This window comes from Aplidium turbinatum, chromosome 8 (genome assembly GCF_918807975.1).
Source record: "Aplidium turbinatum chromosome 8, kaAplTurb1.1, whole genome shotgun sequence".
Taxonomy (NCBI): domain Eukaryota; kingdom Metazoa; phylum Chordata; class Ascidiacea; order Aplousobranchia; family Polyclinidae; genus Aplidium; species Aplidium turbinatum.
Window position 1 is genome coordinate 13,377,165 of NC_137479.1, and position 6,762 is coordinate 13,383,926.

A 6,762-nucleotide genomic window follows, 5' to 3' on the forward strand; every position below is an offset into this window, starting at 1 on the left:
TTTCAAACTTTCTCGACTTCGCAATTCAAGTTGGAATTCGGGTGGGGCTTTATCACACTGAAATGAAAATGGGTCACTGAATAATTTTAATTCTATTTCAATCTTTTTGAAGTCAGAAAATCTGACTGTTAATTCTTCAAGCAAATCTTCACATAACTTAGCATACTTTTCATAGTTTACAGACCAGTCTGGAGCTCTTTCAGATAGACTACGAAAATGTACAATTTCGCCAGCTTTCAGTTGTGCTATGAAAAGTTTTAATTTCCTGGTGAAGCTACTTATTCACTCGAACATTGAACTACACAACTGACCTTTTTCTTGTAAAAGCAAATTGAGCTCAGCTAGAACTTTTGTGATGTCAACAAAGAAAGAAAAATCATTGAACCATTCTTCATTTTCTACGAAGTTCACATTTTGTTTCTTTTTCTCCATGAAGTTTAAAATAGGCTACTACTCGGAGTGAAAATGACTAGCGGGCCGCACAAAAATCTCAGGTGGGCCGCAGGTTGGACATCCCTGGTGTAGGCTAATTACCTACTGTGATATAGAATTTTTGTGTCGTGAATATTATTGTGAGACAGAAATGAAAGATTATAATTAGGCTAAACGCTAATAGCTGAAATTGTTATATCGTTTTGCAAAATGTGCAGTAGCTTACATCACCTTAAAAAGGCACCACTGCGCCCCATCCACACAAAAATTGAGGGCAGGGGGGCATTCGCCCCCCTGCCCCCCCCCCCCCCCGCTTCCGGCGCCCCTGTGAAAATGTATAACTAATTACCTTGATTACAGTTGTAATTGATCCAACTCTAGTCACTATATAACTCAATTAAGTTTTTAGAAGCTTTAAGATGCTAAGCGGTTTGTTGAAGAATGTTTGAACCCAAAGAAAAACAAAAAATAATTTTATTGTTCTAACAATCTAACTAATAAGACATGTAAAGTCGTAAAATTTCATCAATTATGGCGCAAACATGTAGGCCACACCAATTTGCAATCTCTTTCCGAAAGCGCATGCTGTAAGTTATTAACAAAGCAATCAAAACCTAAACGAGCAAATTACTTTGCATCAAAGGTATAGAACAGGGGTCACCAACTGGCGGTCCGCCACGCTGTTATGTGCTGCCCGCGGAAGGTATCAACGTACAAATATAACCAAAAATACTTTTCTTGAAGAGTTAAAGAGCATGAAGGCAAAAAACACTTTCTAGGAAGCATATTTTCGCTTTGTATACGATTCCACCGAACGACCAATCAGATTGTAGTTCTAGGTGGGGGTCGCTTAAAGTTATTCCAATGCGATGTCCAGCCACACTGTGAGCATAAGGTTGCTTAATTTAAGTTTGTTAATGTCATATAAACACTAGTGTGCGTTTCACCGTTATTGTGTTTCACGAGCAGTGTTCCCTTTATGCAAGTTTTTGTTGGCAAAATAGGTCAGTGTGCCAACTCAATTTATAATAAATTGGCAAAATATTATATATAAATTTAAAGACTTTTTCTGGTTGTATTATAAAAATATTTAGCTTATAGTAGGCTATAGCCTACTGCAAAATGTTGTTAATCAACAATTCTTGCCATGCTGATAAGCACCGTAAGTGACAGTTGTCTATAATCAAAGAAAGACGGTTTTATAGACTCTCACAAAAAGGATGAAAAACCAACTCATTGCTTTTTTTGAGGGAACACTGTTCATGAGTTAGGATGGAAACGTTTTTTCGGTGATTTCCTCAAGCGTTTGTTTCATGGTGCCTAGTTTCTTTCTTCCTGTTATTGGAGTCTATTTTTCGCTGATATGTTTGCAGGTCACTATTGTTGCCTGTATTGCGATGTGTCAAACATTTCCTTGTTTACTGAAACGGTTAATTGCAAGATATCTTTTGTGAAGCGAAGTGACAACACCACTCTTGCTTGGCGATGAATATTCTGATGAAACCGCTCGCCTCGCTATGAGTGCACAAAACAAGTGGCCTCGTTTATTAGGCACTTCTTTAAGTCAAAAGTGTTGTTAAAGGAGCTTGGCCTGGCGGTAGCGTTGTTCGACTAATTTTGTTGCTGTGGTATTCTAAGACAAATATTAACAACATATTACGCTGGATACGAAATGCGTTTTTTTCTGGCATAAGAGTCAATTTTATTACTTAAAATGTTATTAGTGCGGCCCGCCACAGCTCTCCTTAGTGCCAAAGTGGCCGGCATACAAAAAAGGTTGGTGACCCCTGGTATAGAATATAGATAGCTACCGGGCACATCTATACTATACTAGTTAATAGTTATACATATTTAATTTTGATAGCTACTAGCTGATGAAAAATAAGCTGAGTCCTGTGCAATGCTGCAAAACTCTTTTTTCTCAGAAAGTCAGATATTTTAGTCTGATGCAATAACTCGTGTATTTTGTGTTTTACTATTAATACGATGTAATGTAATAGAAAGTTATTTTATTTTACCTGATTCAGGCCATTCATATACAGATAAAAATTGATATCAATAGAAGTAATCACTTTTCGCAAAGTTGAAAGCAAAAAACACGAATCTAAACTCGCGAACAAAAGCTTTTTAACATTTGCCACATTTTTTGTGAGGTTTTTAGACAATTTTGGCTGGAAGAAGGGACATACGTAAAAATTCCTCTCTGTATTCTTCCTTGGCTCAAGTCCTCCAGTTTTGCCCTTCAGACGCTAAATGGTTTGATTTAAAAGTTCAAAAGCGCTGAGGTCAAAGCTTTCTATAACATAATTTACAATTGCCTGAATACAACACGATAACCTGTACCATAACATCCGCAGTGAAAAAAAAAGTTTCAGCATCTATTTCTATAGGGTCTACTCTAGGCCTACACTCAATTCAGAAAAAAATAAAATAAAAGCTAGCATGCATTAACTTTCACAACAACCGAAAATATAAAGACATTGAAACAGTGCAACTATTTAGTGGGTTTCGTTCGTGAGTGGTAAAAGCAAAATTAAACGGTTTGTAGCAGTGAGAAACTATGACGTCACACATAGCGCATTGTGATGCGTATATTTTTGACAGGATACGTAGTTTGGCGTTGCCTTGCGAGTCGGAGTTTCCAAGCAAAAACCTCAAACGTTGTGCAACAAAATAAAAACATAAAAATAAAACACAAAAGTAAAAAAAATATTAAAAATTAAATTTTTATCTCTACATTAGTGGGAGGTAATTTTGCATTAGTTAACCCTCCCACTCCGATTGGTGGGGGTAATCACCCTCACGACCCCCTCTAACGAAGCCCATGCTTTTCGCAAAGTTGAAAGCAAAAACACAAATATCGTTCGGTAAAATTACTAGTTAAGATAGAAAATTTTGTTGAACAAACCGAAATACGTAACAAACCGAAATACGTAACAAACCGAAATACGTAACAATCCGAAATACGTAACAAACCGAAATACGTAACAAACCGAAATACGTAACAATCCGAAGGCAAAGTGAAAACTTACATGGAAGGATATTTTACAATATTGCGCAAACTTGAGACTAACCAGAAGTCACCAACAATAATTAGGAATAGTAGGCCTCCTTTTTACAAAAATAAAGAATGAAAACTGATATGCATATAGAGCGTAAACCTAGCCCTAAATACATTTATTGAGTTTCGATAGGGGATCTCCTGACTAGGAAGGCTGAGCTGACTGACTTGATTGACTAACCTGATTCTATTTGAATAAGGCACTAATGATGCGAAATGCATGTGCCATAAATAGGGCTCTGCTGATTCTCCATGCATTTTTAATAATAAAAAAAATACTAGCTCTAAATAAGTAGATAATGAATAAAAATAAAAATTTTCATTCTTTTTGGTTGCGTGACTTGACCTGTTAAGAGGATAAATTTTACGTCATTTCCTCAAGAAAAATTCCTAAACAGGTTATTACAAGACAATCGAACAGTATTGCGTGGTAGCCTACAAGCTGTTAGATGATGTACGTTTTTCAGTTTGCAATTTTAAATATTTGTTATCGTCAAATTAGGCTTAAATGATGGATCAGAAAATGTTAAAATTAACTATACAAGTAGAAACAAATAAATTAATGATAATGATTTCTATTTCAATGATCAACACTTTGACGTTAAACTGATTGCCAAAATATTTGCGCCTGGCTTAAATTATCATGCTTGCTTTTACTTTCAAAAGAGTTTCAGACTGCCAGATGGTTTAGCTAGGCTGTGAAAATCACAAAACTTGTCAGTTAGCCAAAGTCAAAAATTTCAAAGGTAGTTTACCTAAAGTGACAAGAAGATTAGATGTCATTTCACAGGTTATCAAAAGTTAGTAGCCTACATGTTGGGATGAAAAGAGCAACAGTGAGAGAAAGTTTAGCTGGACTGAAATTTTTGATTTAAAGCAGCGTGGTCCAACTTCTTTTCATCGAGATCCAAAAACATTTTTTTTTTATCTTGCGGCCGATGTTTTTAAATTGCGATTTCTAGGCTTATTGCTGGCAAATTATACATAGCCTATGGCATATAGTTACTACTCTCTAAAACCTCTACAGCTTGTTTCACCCTAAAAGAGGGATTATCTTTAACTTTATCAACGTTACATTTTAATTTTAGACAATAACGTTGGTATCCACGAGAATCGAAGTTGTGGCCATGCGAACGCAAGCGTAAAGAGCCTCGTTTCCAAGTTGATTTCCATTTTTGGTTTTAATATTGTTCATTGCCGAAAACGTGCATTCGCAAATGTATGTAGGCTACTTCCAAACATCGAGTGGCCTACAGGTTCAGAACAGCATCTTTTAAAAGAGGAAACTTCTCCTTTGACACTTCCAAAAGCTTGCGGGATTTTCTTTGACAGCAAAAACGGATTGTTCTGAAGTTCACATAATTGGAGTTGAAGCTCTAGGGGCTGTGTACTAACTCTCACGCCCATGGGAAAAGTTTTTGAACAAAGTGGTAGGCCAATTGTTATGCATCACAAAGGATCATTCACAAAGTTTTTTTGTCATTACACTAACATTGAAGTGATATTGCTAGATTAAAGCAAAGCTGACTATCAGTTCGCGGGCCAAAAAAAAACGGAGCTCGTGGGCCAAGTTTGGTCTGCGGGCCTGCAGTTGGACCACGCTGATTTACATGTAAAACATGAAAGATTTTGTCTCTTGTGATGAAAAACTGTTAGTTTGTTGAGTTAATGTATTGCTAATTTCAAGAAGCAAAAGGTGCTTGGACGTGTTTGACAAATTAACAACAAATTAAAACTAACGTATGCTTTGTAAGTTATATACAATACAGGTTCAGAAGACTTTTTATGATATATGTGGTTAATATGACGACTTCACATTCTGATACAAATATTTTTACTCCAAAATTCTTGCCGGACCGCGCTTTGTACAACCGAACTTATGCCAACGGAACCTCAGAACTTATTACGAAAATCTGTGGACTTCCTGGATTTTGTAAAGAAACAGATTTTGATGCTTGTCCGGCAAACTCATCGATACTTTCATGCAGCGAATGTGGAGTTGCAAGAGCTTCAATATTTCTATTCGTAGTTATTTGTTTGGGATTAGCAATTCTCATCGGAAATTCATTGGTTTTGATGGTTGGGTTTCAAAGAAAAAGAAGCGGAAAAGTCAATAAGATGGATTTTGTTCGAAGTTCACTTGCTGCAGCTGATCTTATTACCGGTGAGTATGAAAAGAGTAAGTAATTGTCGTAGTTTTGATGGTCAGATTCCAAACTTTTGGATAGTGAAACACTAGTGAGCACAGCAAGTAGTTTGATGGTGGCTTTTGCAACAATGTCAATTACAAATACAAGGCTTCGTTAGCGGATATAAAACTAGAATTTCCTGAGATCAAACAAGGAGTTCTTGCTCGTGTTTTGACGTTTCATTAAAATACTCCCTGTTGATCAAAGTTGTTAAAACGTTTCGCTTATTAGCCTACTAATCATTGATTTAACCATTTACATCATTATATCAAACATCATTTAATCATTAGCCTACGTCATTTCTATCTACAATACATTATCAGCCTTTGCAGCACAGGTTTTTAAACTAGCCAGCCGGATTTACTGCACTGCTATACTTAGAATATCATTCGTTCTCATTTTGTTATAGGTACCTAAACCTCAAACTTGTCCTGTCATAATATTAAAATAACGACTCTTGTTTTTAAATTTTGGCTAATTATGCCTATACAGTATAGCCTAACATGCGTTTCTTACACAATATCCACATTTTGTATATTTTGTCAGGCCTGGTGCATTTTGAAATGGCTTTCCTTGTGATAAGATATCTTTTTGTGGGGTTTTCTTTGCTTAAATTGTTCCTTTCAAAGAGCTACACAAAACGCATCATGAAGCCAAGAGCTTAGTCTCTCATCATAGACACTTTTGATAAAGCACCACGGTTGACTAGGATAGCAATTGTCTATCAAATTTATATTTTTCAATACCTTGTTAGTTTAGTTATTTTTTATATTGCTCAATTTTTTTCCAAGGTTTCTTTCAAACTTTTTTTACTTTTAAATTTCGATGGTTTGGTTTGTTTTGAATCTTCATCCTCGGACTGACAAAGTCTTGATAAGTTATTCCTGGTAGCCTAGTTTCGCATACTTGTAGAAGCTTTTGACGCAGGGCCGGTAACCGAAATTGACAGAGTGAAGTTTCCGATTGTTGAAGTATTATTGCCGGGGAACTGTTTCATCCATTAGACGCCGTTGAATGGAGAGTAGTCATTAGAATACGTTGCTCAAGCGCTACCAACTAAGCTATCCGGGCAGACCGATA

At 36.2% G+C, this 6,762-nt stretch overlaps 1 protein-coding gene across 2 annotated transcripts in view; it reads right to left on the minus strand.

The window, feature by feature from the left end:
- Positions 1 to 4,797, minus strand: part of LOC145775899 (organic cation/carnitine transporter 2-like) — a 38,360-nt gene extending 33,563 nt beyond the window's left edge. For both annotated transcript variants that reach the window (XM_082587295.1, XM_082587296.1), the window contains exon 1: positions 4,703 to 4,797. The gene's annotated coding sequence lies outside the window, so the exon portion shown is untranslated. The remainder of the gene's footprint in view (positions 1 to 4,702) is intronic.
- Positions 4,798 to 6,762: the final 1,965 nt, after the last annotated feature.